This window comes from Muntiacus reevesi, chromosome 22 (assembly GCF_963930625.1).
Source record: "Muntiacus reevesi chromosome 22, mMunRee1.1, whole genome shotgun sequence".
Lineage (NCBI taxonomy): Eukaryota > Metazoa > Chordata > Mammalia > Artiodactyla > Cervidae > Muntiacus > Muntiacus reevesi.
This window is the reverse complement of record NC_089270.1, coordinates 48,505,156-48,523,783: the sequence shown is the minus strand read 5'-3', so window position 1 is coordinate 48,523,783 and position 18,628 is coordinate 48,505,156. Positions and strand designations below refer to the sequence as shown.

Genomic DNA, 18,628 nt, shown 5'->3' with positions numbered 1-18,628 from the left:
AGAGTAAGTACCATGTGAGAGTTTATTGTTCACTGTGTAGTACTGAATAGTACCCAGACTTGTATATGACAAAAGCAGGACTTGACTTATTGGATTTTATTTAAACTTTTAATATAATTTTTTTTAAATCTTTTCCTTTCAGCATTTACCTCTTTGATATTTGGCAGTTGTAGGTGATATGCAAAACAGCTAATGATTTTTAGTAGCTTTCATTGTAAAAATTATAGTTTATTTGGCTGATTATACATTTTATATGCAACATTGTTTTAAGATTTTATGACTTTAATTTGCAGAAAGAGAACTTACTGTGGAAATTGAGAGGATGAGACTAGAACATGGAATAAAATGACGAGACAAGTCACCTTCTCGTTTAGATACGTTTCTGAAAGGTATAGAAGATGAATGAGATTTTTATAAGAAAGAACTAAAAAAACTCCAACATATAATACAGCGAAGATCTTGCTCTAGAAGTCATTCTACATGTGAAAAAATTCCAGTATTTAAAACACTAGAAAAGGTAATATCTCTTTGTGAGAGTGTTTGATAAGGCAAAAAAGAGCTTTATGAGCAAACTTTTGGTTTATTATTGTAATAATGTAATGTTATTCATACTTATTTTTAGGAAGTTTTTCTTAATTTTCATTTTTGTAGTCTTCTGTGACCATTTTGTAGTCTGTGACTTTAGGAACACTGCATTAATTAGGAAAACTACTTAAGAACAAAGTGTAAGGTACTGATTCCTGGAAATTAAGGGAGATTGAATAGCTCATTATATATCTGGGAAGAGTGCAGGGGCATCTGAGCTTCCAGAAACTGGATCCAGGAACTCATGCTGCTGGACACTTCCTCTCTTTCTAATCTTTACTTTTGGTATCATCTGCATTTTCTCTCTTTAAGTAGAATGGCTTTGTCTCCATGGCAGGCTACGTGGCTTCAGGCCATTCCCATTCTTGGACCAGTCAGAAAGGCAGGCCACATTATACAGACCAGACATCTTCTATGATAACTGTGCAAAAGGAAGGGGTAAAAAATGGTAGTGAGCACTGGACAGATCATCCCCTTTGTCCACTACAATCATGTTTGCAACTTGATGGTCTGAAGATGTATAAGGTTAACGATGATGAATAAAAACATGAGAATAAAAACATGTCCTCATTTTAGGTCTTAATTATTTTCAAAATTTTATGACTATCATTTGGGTTCTTTAGATTTTTCTTTCTTTCTTTTTTCATTTATTTTTATTAGTTGGAGGCTAATTACTTTACAATATTGTAGTGGTTTTTGCCATACATTGACATGAATCAGCCATGGATTTACATGTGTTCCCCATCCTGATCCCACCTCCCACCTCCCTCCCCATCCCATCCCTCTGGGTCATCCCAGTATACCAGCCCTGAGCACTTGTCTCATGCATCCAACCTGGACTGCTGATCTGTTTCACACTTGATAATATACATGTTTCAATGCTATTCTCTCAGATCATCCTACCCTCGCCTTCTCCTACAGAGTCCAAAAGTCTGTTCTGTACATCTGTCTCTCTCTCTCTGTTTTGCATATAGGGTTATCATTACCATCTTTCTAAATTCCATATATATGTGTTAGTATACTGTAATGGTCTTTATCTTTCTGGCTTGCTTCACTCTGTATAACGGGCTCCAGTTTCATCCATCTCATTAGAACTGATTCAGATGAATTCTTTTTAACGGCTGGGTAATATTCCATGGTGTATATGTACCACAACTCCCTTATCCATTCGTCTGCTGATGGGCATCTAGGTTGCTTCCATGTCCTGGCTATTATAAACAGTGCTGTGATGAACATTGGGGTGCACGTGTCTCTTTCAGATCTGGTTTCCTCAGTGTGTATGCCCATAAGTGGGATTGCTGGGTCATATGGCAGTTCTATTTCCAGTTTTTTAAGAAATCTCCACACTGTTCTCCATAGTGGCTGTACTAGTTTGCATTCCCACCAACAGTGTAAGAGGGTTCCCTTTTCTCCACACCCTCTCCAGCATTTATTGCTTGTAGACTTTTGGATAGCAGCCATTCTGACTGGCGTGTACCCCTTTTGGATAGCAGCCATTCTGACTGGCGTGTACCTCATTGTGGTTTTGATTTGCATTTCTCTGATGATGAGTGATGTTGAGCCTCTTTTCATATGTTTGTTAGCCATCTGTATGTCTTCTTTGGAGAAATGTCTGTTTAGATCTTTGGCCCATTTTTTGATTGGGTCATTTATTTTTCTGGAATTGAGTTGCAGGAGTTGCTTGTATATTTTTGAGATTAATCCTTTGTCTGTTTCTTCATTTGCTGTTGTTTTCTCCCATTCTGAAGTGTGTCTTTTCACTTTGCTTATAGTTTCCTTTGTTGTGCAAAAGCTTTTAAGTTTCATTAGGTCCCATTTGTTTCTTTTTGCTTTTATTTCCAATATTCTGGGAGGTGGGTCATAGAGGATCTTGCTGTGATTTGTATCAGAGAGTGTTTTGCCTATGTTCTCCTCTAGGAGTTTTATAGTTTCTGGTCTTACATTTAGATCTTTAATCCATTTTCAGTTTATTTTTGTGTATGGTGTTAGAAAGTGTTCTAGTTTTATTCTTTTACAGGTGGTTGACCAGTTTTCCCAGCACCACTTGTTAAAGAGGTTGTCTTTTTTTCCATTGTATACCCTTGCCTCCTTTGTCGAAGATAAGGTGTCCATAGGTACGTGGATTTATCTCTGGGCTTTCTATTCTGTTCCATTGATCTGTATTTCTGTCTTTGTGCCAGTACCATACTGTCTTGATGACTGTGGCTTTGTAGTAGAGCCTGAAGTCAGGCAGGTTGATTCCTCCAGTTCCATTCTTCTTTCTCAAGATTGCTTTGGCTATTCGAGGTTTCTTGAATTTCCATACAAATTGTGAAATTATTTGTTCTAGTTCTGTGAAAAATACCATTGGTAGCTTGATAGGGATTGCATTGAATCTATAGATTGCTTTGGGTAGTATACTCATTTTCACAATACTGATTCTTCCAATTTATGAACATGGTCTATTTCTCCATCTGTTTGTGTCCTCTTTGATTTCTTTCATCAGTGTTTTATAGTTTTCTATATATAGGTCTTTTGTTTCTTTAGGCAGATATACTCCTATGTATTTAATTCCTTTTGTTGCAATGGTGAGTGGTATTGTTTTCTTAATTTCTCTTTCTCTTTTCTCATTGGTAGTGTATAGAAATGCAAGGCATTTCTTTGTGTTAATTTTATATCCTGCTACATTACTGTATTTATTGATTAGCTCTAATAATTTTCTGGTAAAATCTTTAGGGTTTTCTATGTAGAAGATCATGTCATCTGCAAACAGTGAGAGTTTTACCTCTTCTTTTCCTATCTGGATTGCTTTTATTTCTTTTTCTGCTCTGATTGCTGTGGCCAACACTTCCAAAACTATGTTGAATAGTAATGGTGAGAGTGGGCACCCTTGACTTGTTCCTGACTTTAAGGGAAATGCTTTCAATTTTCACCATTGAGGACAATGTTTGCTGTGGGTTTGTCATATATAGCTTGTGTTATTATGTTGAGGTATGTTCCTTCTATTCCTGCTTTTTGGAGAATTTTTATCATAAGTGGATGTTGAATTTTGTCAAAGGCTTTCTCTGCATCTATTGAGATAATCATGTGGTTTTTATCTTTCAATTTGTTAATGTGGTGTATTACATTGATTGATTTGCAGATATTAAAGAATCCTTGCATTCCTGGGATAAAGCCCACTTGGTCATGATGTATGATCTTTTTAATATGCTGTTGGATTCTGTTTGCTAGAATTTTGTTAAGGATTTTTGCATCTATGTTCATCAGTGATATTGGCCTGTAGTTTTCTTTTTTTGTGGCATCTTTGTCTGGTTTTGGAATTAGGGTGATGGTGGCCTCATAGAATGAGTTTGGAAGTTTGCCTTCTTCTGCAATTTTCTGGAAGAGTTTGAGTAAGATAGGTGTTAGCTCTTCTCTAAATTTTTGGTAGAATTCAGCTGTGAAGCCATCTGGTCCTGGGCTTTTGTTTGCTGGAAGATTTCTGATTACAGTTTCGATTTCCGTGCTTGTGATGGGTCTGTTAAGACTTTCTATTTCTTCCTGGTTCAATTTTGGAAAGTTATACTTCTCTAAGAATTTGTCCATTTCTTCCAAGTTGTCCATTTTATTGGCATAGAGCTGGTGGTAGTAGTCTCTTATGATCCTTCATATTTCAGTGTTGTCTGTTGTGATCTCTCCATTTTCATTTCTAATTTTGTTGATTTGGTTCTCCCTTTGTTTCTTGATGAGTCTGGCTAACGGTTTGTCAGTTTTGTTTACCTTTTCAAAAAACCAGCTTTTAGCTTTGTTGATTTTTTCTATGGTCTCTTTTGTTTCTTTTGCATTTATTTCTGCCCTAATTTTTAAGATTTCTTTCCTTCTGCTAACCCTGGGGTTCATTTCTTCCTTCTCTAGTTGCTTTATGTGTAGAGTTGGGTTGTTTATTTGACTTGTTTCTTGAGGTAAGCCTGTAATGCTATGAACCTTCCCCTTAGCACTGCTTTTACAGTGTCCAGATTCTTCTTTCTTTTAAACGTTGGAGTTAGAGGATTCCTGGAGGCTTCTATGACCCTCACATTATCTACATACTGGATAAAATTAGAGAAGTTGGAAGTACAGTCATTAAAACTCAGGACATTTGATTTTAGACTTGGCTGCATTTACCAACTCTGTCATCTTTTTCTTGAAGATCTGCCTACTGCCAAATGGTTTTGAGACATTTTCTGATTAGACTGTTTTGTAACTTCATTGGCTCCTGACTGAATTTGATTTGGAGTGTTAGTTTAAACACTGTGCTTTGTTATCTGTTAAGAGCACAATGAATGGGTGGGGACATACAGTTAAGTTAATTTATGTGTGCTGAGTTGTTTTTTAAGCTCCAAATATACTTAGGAATCAAGAAAAAGAAATCACTGAATTGATCACCTTCATTGTGTGGGACAGTCTTCTTCAAAAATGTTGATTAGTTTAATCAACTTATTAAGTAGAACTGAGTGGGTAAGTGTCTCAGTACTTTTAAATGTTGGATTTGTTTGCTTGGTGTGAATTCATGGTTGAAAGGCAAGTTGAGATATGGGTAAGTTACTGGTAAAATTAGGAGGGGCCTTCCCCCCTTCATCTTATTTAGTTTCTTGAAATGTTCTAATGACACCTGACATGATTCATTTTGTAAAGTTTAGAAAGTTGGGACCTTGGTAGCATTTTAGAGTCCAGTAGTAAATTTCAGGCGTGATAGGGAATAATGGGTGATGTACGTGAGTGAAATGGGTGGAGTGTAAGACAGTTGTGAGTGCTGTGAACTAAGGAGTAAATTCTAGTCTAAAACTGGGTGTTTTAAGCTTGTTTAGAAACAGTTGTTGGCAGACAGCATAGACCTGTCTCAAGCTCGATTTGGTACAGGCTGTGTTTTCAACCCCTGCTTTTTATAGCAAATTGTTGGGCAGAGTTTCCTGGGATTGCTGCAACTCAGAAAATATATTGACATTTTTTTGTATCGGTAATTTTTTTTTTCATTTATTTTTATTAGTTGGAGACTAATTACTTTACATTATTGTAGTGGTTTTTGCCATACATTGACGTGAATCAGCCATGAATTTACATGTGTTTCCCATCCCAATCCCCCCTCCCGCCTCCCTCTCCACCCCATCTCTCTGGGTCTTCCCAGTGCACCAGCCCTGAGCACTTGTCCCATGCATCCAACCTTGGCTGGTGATCTGTTTCACCCTTGATAGTATACTTGTTTCAATGCTCTTCTCTCAGGACATCCCACCCTCGCCTTCTCCCACAGAGTCTAAAAGTCTGTTCTGTACATCTGTGTCTCTTTTTCTGTTTTGCATATAGGGTTTTCGTTCTCTGTTGTCTATGTAGGGACAGCGCTGGTCTCTTTGACCTTGTACTCACCAGATTTCCAAATGTGAGTTTTGGGTATAGTGTAATGGGAAATGCTTTGGAGTTGGAAACCTTATTAGAAGCTTCAACTCCAGACACTGGCTTTATGACCTTAGACAAGTTACCTAACTCATGGCTTCCTGATTTGCAAAGTGAGGAATGTATCTACAACCTCTTATGAAGATTACATGACATAATTGTATAAGGGTCTAACATAACATCTAATTCGTAGTAAATGTTTTATTTCTTTATTATTTGCTGGTTTAAAGCACATCTGCTGCTGCTGCTAAGTTGCTTCAGTCATGTCCAACTCTGTGCGACCCCATAGACAGCAGCCCACCAGGCTTCTCCGTCCCTGGGATTCTCCAGGCAGGAATACTGGAGTGGGTTGCCGTTTCCTTCTCCCAAGCACATCAGGTGTAGATAGAAAGTTAGGTTTAATTCAGTAGATGTGTACTGAGAGCATACTATGAATGTGGCATCCAGGATACAAGATAAAGAAGACCTGTTTCCTATCCTCAGTCTAGCATTGTGGGTATGTGTACATGAGTTTGTGTATGTGTGCATGTGTGTTTAGGAAAAATGGAGTGATAAAAGGGAATTATTAGCACTCATACATACATACAAGACACATTTAGCGAAGTGGGGAATTCATTCATTTTAGAATTACATGCTAAGTACTGAAGGTGTGGTGGGAAGGACCTCCTGTGTCTCTGAGGGCACTTGCGTTTTAGTGTTGGTGGTGGTTCAGTCTGTAAGTCACGTCTGACTCTCTGCAACCCCATGGACTGCAGCACACCAGGCTTCCCTGTCCTTCACCATCTTCTTGAGCTTTCTCAAACTCATGTCTGTTGAGTCAGTGATGCCATCCAGCCATCTCATCTTCTGTCATCCCCTTCTCCTCCTGCCTCCTGTCTTTCCCGGCATCAGGGTCTTTTCCAATGAGTTTGCTTTTCACACCAGGTGGCCAAAGTATTGGAGCTTCAGCTTCAGTATCAGTCCTTCCAGTGATTATTCAGGGTTGATTTCCTTTAGAATTGAGTGGTTGGATCTCCTTGCTGTCCAGGGGATTCTCAAGAGTCTTCTCCAGCATCACAATTTGAAAGCATCGATTCCTGGGCTCTCAGCCCTCTTTTTGGTCCAACTCTCACATCTGTAAATGACTACTGGAAAACTGTAGCTTTGACTATACAGACCTTTGTCAGAGAAGTAATATCTCTCTTTGTAGTACTCTGTCTAGGTCTGTCATAGCTTTTCTTCCAAGGAGCAAACATCTTTTAATTTCATGGCTGCAGTCACCATCCACAGTGATTTTGGAGCCCAAGAAAATAAAATCTGTCACTCTTTCCACTTTCTCTGCATCTATTTGCTATAAAGTGATGGGACCAGATGCCATGATCTTAGTTTATTGAATGTTGAGTTTTAAGCCAGCTTTTTCACTTTCCTCTTTCACCATCATAAAGAGGCTCTTTAGTTCCTCTTCACTTTCTGCCATTAGGATGGTAACATCTGCATATCTGAGGTTGTTGATATTTCTCCTGGCAGTCTTGATTCCAGCTTGTGAGTCACCTATCCAGGTATTTTGCATGATGTACTCTGCATATAAGTTAAATAAGCAGGGTGACAATATACAAAACTTGATGTACTCCTTTCCCAATTTTGAACCAATCCGTTGTTCCATGTCCAGTTCTAACTATTGCTTCCTGACCTGCATACAGGTTTCTCAGTAGACAGGTAAGGTGTCTGGTACTCCTATCTCTTTAAGAATTTTCCACAGTTTGTTGTGATCCATATGATCCATACAGTCAAAGGCTTTAGCACAGTCAGTGAAGCAGATTCTTTTTTTTTTTTTTTATTTCTCTTGCTCTTCCTATGACCCAGTGGATGTTGGCAATTTGATCTCTGATTTTAGTGATAAAGACACACTAAACACCCAGTTGTGTAAATAACTTTATAATCTCATTTATAGTAAGTATTAATGAGGAAAGAATACAGGAAATTTTCAGAATGCTATGAGAGTATATAGAGGGAGATCTAAATTAGATTGGAGAATCTGGAAGGACTCCTTACAGAGAGTGGCGTTTAAGCTGAGACCTAGATAATAATGAAAAACAGACTGTCAAATCCTTATTCGTTGAGCTCTCCTTTTCTAAAATCTAGGCATACCACCTCCTTTCTGTAAAAATATTTTTATTTAAATATGGTTACGTCATAGGTTCTCTTTTATCGTTATTTAAATGTTAATTAAGTCCTCACCCTAATTGCTTTTATCCTGTAATACAGATGCATTTTGTCCTTCAAGGTGTCCAGATAGCTAATCTCATTCATTTTCCCTTGACTTTTCTTGCTTAACCAAGAGGATAACTTATTTCCAAGTGGCAGGTGAAGGATACTTCATGGATATTTACCATTTACCAAGTGTACTTTGGACATGGTATGTACATAGTAGATATTGAATACCATAGATCAGAATGCTTTCCAATGTAGCAAAATACCAGATTGTCACTATCTCTGGAGCTTCTGCATATAGTACTTGAACATTAATATGCCATAGACCCCAAGTGTACATTTGCCATATTTATTTTCTACAATAACTATGAAGTTAATGGGTTTTTTTTTTAAGTTGTACTGAAGTAATAGGTATAATTTTGTTTTAGGAATGTTGGAAGTACTTGCTTATTCAGTGAATATCCTAATGTGCACCGTCTGGTAGAAATATTTATATTTATCTGATTGCAGAAAAAATAGAGCTCACATAGGTTTGGTGCTGGGACAGTTGGGGGCTGGTATGCCTGGGAAATTGATCTTGGATTTAGTCTCAGGAAACACTGAGGAATGTGCTAGGCTGTTAAGTTACTTGTGCTGGGTGAGCAGGTGAGCAGGTATTCACATACCCGCTTGATTCCTCCCATGGAGAGGGCTATGAACTAGTGATTCCCAGCTCCAAATGAATCAGAATCACTTGGAGGGCTTGATAAACCAGTTACTGGGCCCTGCCCCCATAGTTTCTGATTGAGTAGGTCTGGGATATACCTCAAAATTTGCATGCCTTGCATGTTCGCAGATACTGTATGCTTCCAGTCTGGGGATTATACTTTAGTTACAACAGCAGTATACACAACTGGGGTAGAGTGACACTTGAAGCATCTGATGGGGTCTCATCAAGTAGGATCAGTGGCAGCTGGGTCTCTTGCTGGGAACTCGAAGGTCTGGAAATTTGCCCCAGTATTGCCAGCATTCTCTCTCCTGCTCTCCTTATAGATTAATAATTGTGTTCCTTAATTACATTAAAGGAAGTTGTGTTCTTTTTGTCTGTTAGCATCTTTCAGTCAGTCTCATCTTCAGCATCCTTGTGCCAACCATGTGGTGATAATTCTGTCTTGAATTATCTTGAAACAATATTGTCTTGAAATGATAACTGCTGTCTTGAATTATGTTTCAGGGTGATTGCGACTCAGATATCCATCTCGTCACAAGAGAAAGAGACGAACTTCAGCGTATGCTAGAAAGATTTGAAAAGCACATGGTGGATATACAGTCCAATGTTAAATTATTGACAGCAGAAAGAGATAAACCAAGTATCTTATATAAGATATTGATTATGTAACACCAGTTAACTATAATGGAACCAGTATATATCCTTTATATTACTGTAGTATATGGATTTTAGGGATATCCCTTCATAGTTAGTAGTTTCTACTATCATCCTGTGCCCAAAGCAGAATTTTCTATTGTTTTTTCATATTTATTTTCCCTCTTTTCTAGCCTATCTATGGGTCAGGTCAGTTTGGGATAATTCCCTATTTCTCAAACTACTGAATGGGTCTTAGCCTGACTCTGAGTCAAGTGTTTGCTTGGGATTCAATCATGTTGGGTTATGTGTATCTTCCAGTGGGTAGCACTAACTAATGCTTGGATGTTAGTTGAATGTTAAGGACTTAGCTTTGAGGGATAGGGAGGGGAGATTCACTAGGTTGGACCAGTTACAAGCCTCAGTTGTCAGAAGGCAAAGTGAGTCTGAGCAAAGCATCATGTTTATCACCACAATTTGTTCTCATACCAATCTCCCATGAAATCCTATTGCTGTTTTGAAAGGAAGAGAAAGATATAGAGTTAAAAGGCCAAGTTAAAGGAGCTTTTCTTTCTTTTGAAGTTTTTTTGGGATTCTGCAGTACATATTGATCTACTTTCTGGGTTTTTCCTGCAGGTGGCTTAGATTTCAGCTTTCTTGGGTCTGCTTACTTAATTAGTAGTTGTCCATCTGCTATTTGGCTTTCAAAATTTTGTGGTTGGCACTTCTCTCCATCTTCTTGTCTTTTTGTTTTAATTATTACTATTATTGCTTGAATCCTCTTACTCTCAGTCTTTAGTATGTCATTTTATTTATAAGTTAGAATTTTTTTTATATTTCCTTAATTTTTTTCCCCATTTATTTTTATTAGATGGAGGCTAATTACTTTACAATATTGTAGTGGGTTTGGTCATACATTGACATAAATCAGCCATGGATTTACATGTGTTCCCCATCCTGATCCCCCCTCCCGCCTCCCTCTCCACCCCATCCCTCTGGGTCTTCCCAGTGCACCAGCCCTGAGCACTTGTCTCCTGCATCCAGCCTGGGCTGGTGATCTGTTTCACCCTTGATAGTATACTTGTTTCAAAGTTATTCTCTCAGAACATCCCACCCTCGCCTTCTCCCACAGAGTCTAAAAGTCTGTTCTGTACATCTGTGTGTCTTTTTCTGTTTTGCATATAGGGTTATCGTTACCATCTTTCAAAATTCCATATATATGCGTTAGTATACTGTATTGGTCTTTATCTTTCTGGCTTACTTCACTCTGTATAATGGGCTCCAGTTTCATCCATCTCACTAGAACTGATTCAAATGAATTCTTTTTAACGGCTGAGTAATATTCCATGGTGTTATGTACCACAGCTTTCTTATCCATTCGTCTGCTGATGGGCATCTAGGTTGCTTCCATGTCCTGGCTATTATAAGCAGTGCTGCAATGAACATTGGGGTGCACGTGTCTCTTTCAGATCTGGTTTCCTCGGTGTGTATGCCCAGGAGTGGGATTGCTGGGTCATATGGCAGTTCTATTTCCAGTTTTTTAAGAAATCTCCACACTGTTCTCCATAGTGGCTGTACTAGTTTGCATTCCCACCAACAGTGTAAGAGGGTTCCCTTTTCTCCACACCCTCTCCAGCATTTATTGCTTGTAGACTTTTGGATAGCAGCCATTCTGACTGGCATGTAATGGGACCTCATTGAGATTTTGATTTGCATTTCTCTGATGATGAGTGATGTTGAGCATCATGTAATGGGACCTCACTGAGGTTTTGATTTGCATTTCTCTGATGATGAGTGATGTTGAGCATCTTTTCATGTGTTTGTTAGCCATCTGTATGTCTTCTTTGGAGAAATGTCTATTTAGATCTTTGGCCCACTTTTTGATTGGGTCATTTATTTTTCTGGAATTGAGCTGCAGGAGTTGCTTGTATATTTTTGAGATTAATCCTTTGTCTGTTTCTTCATTTGCTATTATTTTCTCCCATTCTGAAGGCTGTCTTTTCACCTTGCTTATAGTTTCCTTTGTTGTGCAAAAGCTTTTAAGTTTCATTAGGTCCCATTTGTTTCTTTTTGCTTTTATTTCCAATGTTCTGGGAGGTGGGTCATAGAGGATCTTGCTGTGATTTATGTCGAGAGTGTCTTGCCTATGTTCTCCTCTAGGAGTTTTATAGTTTCTGGTCTTACATTTAGATCTTTAATCCATTTTCAGTTTATTTTTGTGTGGTGTTAGAAAGTGTTCTAGTTTCATTCTTTTACAAGTGGTTGACCAGTTTTCCCAGCACCACTTGTTAAAGAGGCTGTCTTTTTTCCATTGTATATTCTTGCCTCCTTTGTTGAAGATAAGGTGTCCATAGGTATGTGGATTTATCTCTGGGCTTTCTATTCTGTTCCATTGATCTATATTTCTGTCTTTTAGAATTTTTTAAAAATTAATTTATTTTTAAAGGTTACACCCCATTTATTGTTATTATAAAATATTGGTTATTTTCTCTCTGCTGTACAATATATCCCTGTAGCTTATTTTCTACATCACAGTTTGTACCTCTTACTCTCCTACCCCTATATTGTCCCTCCCCCTTCCTTCTCCTCACTGGTAACCACTAGTTTGTTCTCTATATTTATTTCTGCTTTCTTTTTGTTGTATTCACAAGTTTGTTGTATTTTTAGATTTCACACAAAAATGCAGTATCATACAGTATTTGTCTTACCCTTTTGAAGTATCTCACTTAGCATAATACCCTCCAAATCCATCCATATTACTACAAATGACAAAATTTCATTCTTTTTAATGGCCGAGGATTATTCCTGTGTGTGTGTGTGTGTGTGTGTGTGTGTGTGTGTGTATGTATCACATCTTCTTTATCCATTCACCTGTTGGTAGACACTTATGTTGCTTCCATATCTTGACAATTGTAAATAATTTTGGTATAAACATTGGGGTGTGTTATCCTTTCAAACTGGTGTTTTTGTCTTTTTCAGATATATACGCAGGAGTATAATTGCTGGTTCTATTTTTAATTTTTTTTAAAACTTCCATTCTGTTTCCCCAGTGGTTGCATCAATTACATTCCCACAAACAATGTACAAAATTCCCTTTTCTACACATCCTTGCCAATAATTTATTATCTGTGTTCATTTTATGATAGCCATTCTGACTGGTTTGAGGTGATATCTCACTGTAGTTTCGATTTGCATTTCCTTAACATTTAGTGATGTTGAGCATCTTTTCATGTGCCTGTTGTCTACTATCTTCATGTCCCTTTGGAAAAATGTATATTCATATTTTCTGCCCACTTTTTAATTGTTTTTTTTATGTTGAGTTGTATTAATATGAGCTTTTTAATGTATGTTGGATATTAACTCCTTGTCAGTGATATCATTTGTAAATATTTTCTTCCATTGAGTAGGTTTTTTTTTTAGTCAATGGTTTCCTTTACTGTGCAAAATATTTTGGGTTTAATTAGGTCGCTTTTTATTTTTGCTTTTATTTACTTTGCTTTAGAAGACAGATCCAAAAAATATTGCTACAATTTATGTCAGAGTGTTCTGCCTACGTTTTCCTCTAGGAGTTTTATGGTTTTTGGTCTTAAATTTAGGTCTTTAATAAGCTGTTGTTGTTGTTTTTACTGAAGTCTTTAATTCATTTTGAGTTTATTGTGATATATGGTGTTAGAGAATGTTCTGATTTCATTCTCTTATGTGTAGCTGTCCAGTTTTACCAGCACCATTTATTGAGAAGACTGTCTTTTCTCCGTTATATACCCTTGCCTCCTTTGCTATAGATTAATAGACCATAAGGGCATGGGTTTATTTCTGGGCTCTCTAATCTGTTCATTGATCCGTGTGTCTGTTTCTGTGTCAATACCAGGCTGTTTTGATTACTGTAGCTTTGTGGTGTGGCCTGAAATCAGGTAGGGTGATTCTTCCAGCTGTGTTCTTTCTCGAGACTGTTTTTGCTCTGCAGGGTTAAAGCTGGAAATGTTGATGATATTATAAGTGTGCAACAATGAAATTTCATGTAACTGAATATCTTAGAATATAGAGTTGATATGTTTTATTAGGAATTTAAAGAACTGATATGAGAGTTTTGAAAATTGCTAACTATAAAGGAGGGAGTTTGCAATAACAAATATTTATATAAAATCTAACAGCTATTTTATTGTACTTGTAATGTTTCTTATTACATATTTACTTGAGGAATACATCTGCTGATAGGCCAGCATAGCCTAAAAGTATTTTGAATTTTTAGAAACTTAAAATTCAGTGTCTGATTCACATCTTCTAAAATATATGCTCTTCTGCAAATCTTCCTTTGAATGATAAGAATATAATTACAGGAAAATTTCAGATTCTTTAGGTCCTGATAGAGGATTCTGAAAAAGTATGAGGATGACTTAGTAAACTCCTAGGTATAACAATAGCCCAGATATGTATATTGTTGATATTTCCAGAAGAAGGCCAATAAGTATTGATTATTATGATCTAAAAGAAATCATAATAGTCAATTATAATTAACACTAAAGAAAGGACACTGAAGGAAACAAAATACAGGTCTAAACTAAATATATTCTCTCAGGAGGCACAAGGATAAAACAGAATTTGAGGTTGCTACTACAGGGAACTGGGGAATGAATATTCTATTTATGCATCTAAGATTCTGAATGATTCTACATCCTCAACTCATTGGTGTTTTTACCTAGAAGGACAGGAGTTTTAAGAACCAGTCCATTTTCTGTTAGTTTTGGTCTGTCTTTAGCTAGTGCTTTAAGAGAATATTATGTACCAGAGTCACCTGGAGAAGTGTTAAATGCAGAGTCCTGGGCCATATCTGGCCTGCTGACTCAGGACACAGGCAGTCTAACAAGCTCCCCAGGTGAAACTCACTGAAACTTAAGAACGTCTCAACAAATGTACTTTTCTCACTAGATAGAGGTTTAGCTAGAGGTTCAGTCCTATTAATGCCGCCAGTTTTATAGAAGTGTTACCAACAAAAACTCTAGCATTTCTTTGAGATCTTCAATTTGGACTTGATTTAGACACAGTAAGTCTAAGTTAATATGCCAATTAGTTGCAACCTCATTACAAATAGGAAGTCCTCAGACTTTTCAGGAAAGAGACTGTCAAGAAATCACTTAATTTGTTGATGATTCCACTTTGAGCATACATCTGTCCCTGTCAAATTCACAAGTGTGGGGTCACTGAGGAGCCGAGACTGCACCTCTGCTCTCAGCCAGGACATGTGGAACGCTTGTGTATTCTTAAACACCCACAACCATCTCTCCAAGGGAGATGTTGAATTAAATAGCAGTTTAAGACTAATAAAGTAGTGCCCAGATCAAGCAAAAGGTTGCCTTCTAACATTATGAGGACATTCTCCTTGTGAATTTTCAAGGATAAAATAAGAGATTGGGCATTTGATTCCTTTTCCTCCTCCTCTTCCTCCTCATAGGGAATGTCTAATTGTTTTATCTGAGTCTTATTCCCTTTGTTCTCATATTCTTTTAAAAATGCTCAGTGAAGTGCTGAATGTCTGGCAATGAGTCTATTATTCCATTCTAGTTTTTCTAGAATGTTTTAAATTATAGATGTTTAAATTCTAAATGTTTCTAGTGTATTAAACTTTCTGTTTCAGGCTTAAAGGTATTGGCAAAAAGTTAGTAGAAAGCTCATTACATTTGCAGCAGGAGTTACTTATGAAAACTGTCTAAAGGTATTAAAGAACTTGTCTCTGAATTCTCCAATGGATGGTTCCTTTCTTTGCTTATAAGACGGGATCAGCATTCAATCTGTGCTCACAGGAGGGGAGAGTTTCCAAAAGACCTTGTCTAATATACACAACTTTTCTAAATTCTTCTGATTTCTTATGCAAATTGGGGTCTTTGAATCCTATCTTTCCATTCGACTCTTTCATAACAGAACACATATGTACTATTTGATATACACTTGGGGTTACTGGATTATTGATTCCTAAAACTATTTCTAATTCCTCTGCAAATTTTATCACTTGGCTTTTTGGCTCAGTATGAGACCAGACCTTAAAACAATGCAATTTTCCCTGTTTCTGATGGTGAGGGGAGGGGTGGTTAATTTTATGAAGTAATTGCACTTTGGAGATTTTTCTAGACAGTTAGGAGGTAAAAGGAAGAAGTCAAAGGAAGTAGAGAAACTTAAGTTGGGGGAAGATAAATAATAAAAGAGCTATTTGATTTGTACTAAGACTTGGAAGACTCTAAAAGAGACCATTTTTAGTTTTTCACTTTTTGTTTGCCTTGGCGAAGACATTTTAAGGGAACAATTTTGGAATCTAAATGCCTTAGATATTCCCTCAGAAACATAAAAAAAAAAAGCAGAACATTGGATATTTGGGATGCTGTGCTAGTGCTAAATCACTTCAGTTGTATCCAACCCTTTGTGGACCAATGGGCTGTAAGCCTGCCAGGCTCCTCTGTCTATGGAATTCTCCAGACAAGAACACTGGAGTGGGTAGCCATTCCCTTCTCAAGAGGATATTCCTGACTCAGGGATCAAACCCAGGTCTCCTGCACTGCAGGCAGATTTTTTACCATCTTAGTCAGGGAAACAAGTGAGCTGAGGCAAAACATCCACAGGATTTTCCAAAATTCAAAAGACACTTTCTGAACTTTTCAGTCCTCAGGGTCAGTTTGAGTAATGGATTTATCTACCTTACCCACATCCCCTCGCTGTGAACTCTTCCTTTGTAAATATACAACAAAAGATGACAGCGATAGAGACAAATTGTGTTGTAAGTAATAGCACTGACTTCCACCAAAGATAAAAGTTATTTAACTGAACATATAATCAAAGGATTCCTAAAATGAGTTTCTTATTTAAAGAAGACAAAATAAACTCAGCATTTGGGGACCTTTAAAGAAAAGAAATCAGAGTTGGGACTCAATGCAAGACTTACCTCATCATCCCACTCACAGAGGCCAACAGCTTCCTGTACCAGCAAGAGGCTCAAAGGGCCAAAGAGGCAACCATGGTTCCAACTTGAGGTCCTGGACCATGGCCAAGAGAAGTTCTTGATTAGATTTTTACAGATCCCCAGTATTGTTGAACATTGGTTTCCCCCAGATGGCATCCAAACAGTCCATCAATAAGACAAATCTGAGTTTAGGTTAGAGAAGCATGGGAGAACACTATCTTGATAGTCCCTTAGAGGCAGTGGTGTGCTGAACCTAACTCCTGTTAGCCTGAGAAGGATCACCTTGGTAACTTGAAGTCAGCCATGATAGGAATACTTATACCACAGAAATCACCAAATTCCACAAATCAGGAATCCCCGCCCCCCCCCCCCCCCCAGCCCCAGTGAGCTACTTACCTCAATAACATCTTAGGGTGTAGAAGCAAAGTTGGAATATTTAGGAGATGTTGAAGTTTGTTTTTGGGGGTTTCCCTGGTGGTTCAGATAGTAAAGAATCTGCCTGCAATGCAGGAGATGTGTGTTTGATCCTTGGGTGGGAAAGATCCCCTGGAGATGGAAATGGCAACCCATTCCAGAATGCTTGCCTCAAGAATCCCATGGATAGAAGAGCCTGGTGGGCTACAGTCCATGGGGTTGCAAGAGATTAAACATGAAGTTTGTTTAAGGCAAGTCTCTTAATCAGAAATTTTCGGTAGGATTAGGTAAAGATCGTAATATAAAAGTTTAGGATTGAAGACACAACAAGGAGAGGATTTAAAGCAAGGATTTCCAAGAGTCTTGAAAATTTTGATACTATCTGTTGAGATGTCAAACAGTTTGATGTTAATTAAAATAAGTCTTTTGATGTGTTCTTGAGACAGTAAAATTGCTTAAAACTTTTATCTTTCTGAGCAAGAGTTCCCTAGAGCAATAAAGTTGTATTGATAAAAACAATGAAATAATAAAGTTATGTTAATGTATAGAGTAAGTTATGTGGATGTGGATGGTTTTGGTTCTCACATATAATGCTTGAGTCTTCAAATTATATAAGAATTAAGGATAGGTTTCTATGGAACTATCACATCAAAAAGAAAAAGCTCATAGGAAATGTTCACTTGAAACTACTGTTCATTTTCAGCTTTAACAAAAAAACAAATAAAAAATTTTTCTGACTTCACATTCTACTAGTATCTAAAGTCTTTTTTTTTAGACTAACATCTAAAATCAGTCCATGGGGTCGTAAAGAGTCAGACATGACTGAGTGACTGAACTGAACTAAACTGAAAGTCTTTTCCAAATGTTTAGTTTTTAATATGTCACTTTATCAAATGATAATAATTTAATTTAAATATATTGCATTTGTTTATTTGGGGAACCCAATTAAGAAATTTCTTTTCAGTGTCTTTTAAGGTACAATTAATGAACAACTTCACTTCCAGTCATTTGTTTCTACAAGACAACAATGTCAGTGGACAGCTCATTTAACATATCTGAAGTAGGTATCATATATGCCTATTTGTTATCATTTCAACTGTTAAGTACAATTTGTATTATTTCTTTCTTTTGTTTAGCAGAATGACAGGGTCAGAAGTCTGCAAGGGTTCAGAAATGAATTACTTGAGAGAAGAAAGAAAAAAAATTATTTTAATTAGACAAAAGAGAATCTTTAAATCATAAAATTTGAAAGCATCATTAACTTCCCCAATTCAATCTCATCTTTGCCCTATTGTGAACATTTCTAATGGGGAATAAGGACAGTATTTCTCTTTGTGGCTTATTATTCTTAAAATATTCTCTGTATTGAGCTAAAATCTATTCCCTTCCTTGTCCCTTCATTCTTCCTTCTGGAAATATATAAAGTAAATCAACTCCCTATACAGTTTAACACACTGAAGACACAATTATTGGGTTTTGATTATTTTTAGTTTTTTAGGTGTTTTTTTTCCCCCCTAAGAAAGGCAACTTGAGTTTATTCAACCATTCCTCTGTTTCAGAGATATTCAATGTATGGACCAATACTAACCCATGGCTGTTCCTTACCCTTTGGAAACTGTAAGTTATAGATCCACATCAACATAAAGAACTGTGGCAGAATATAAATCAGCATGCTGGGACTTCCCTCATGGTCCAGTGGTTAAGAATCTGCCTGCCAATACAGAGGACAAGAGTTCAATCCCTGGTCAGGGAACTAAGATCCTACA

The 18,628-nt window shown here is 37.1% G+C and overlaps 1 pseudogene; it reads left to right on the top strand.

Annotated features, from left to right (window-relative positions):
* Positions 1–9,547, top strand: part of LOC136152770 (centrosomal protein of 135 kDa-like) — a 38,708-nt pseudogene extending 29,161 nt beyond the window's left edge.
* Positions 9,548–18,628: the final 9,081 nt, after the last annotated feature.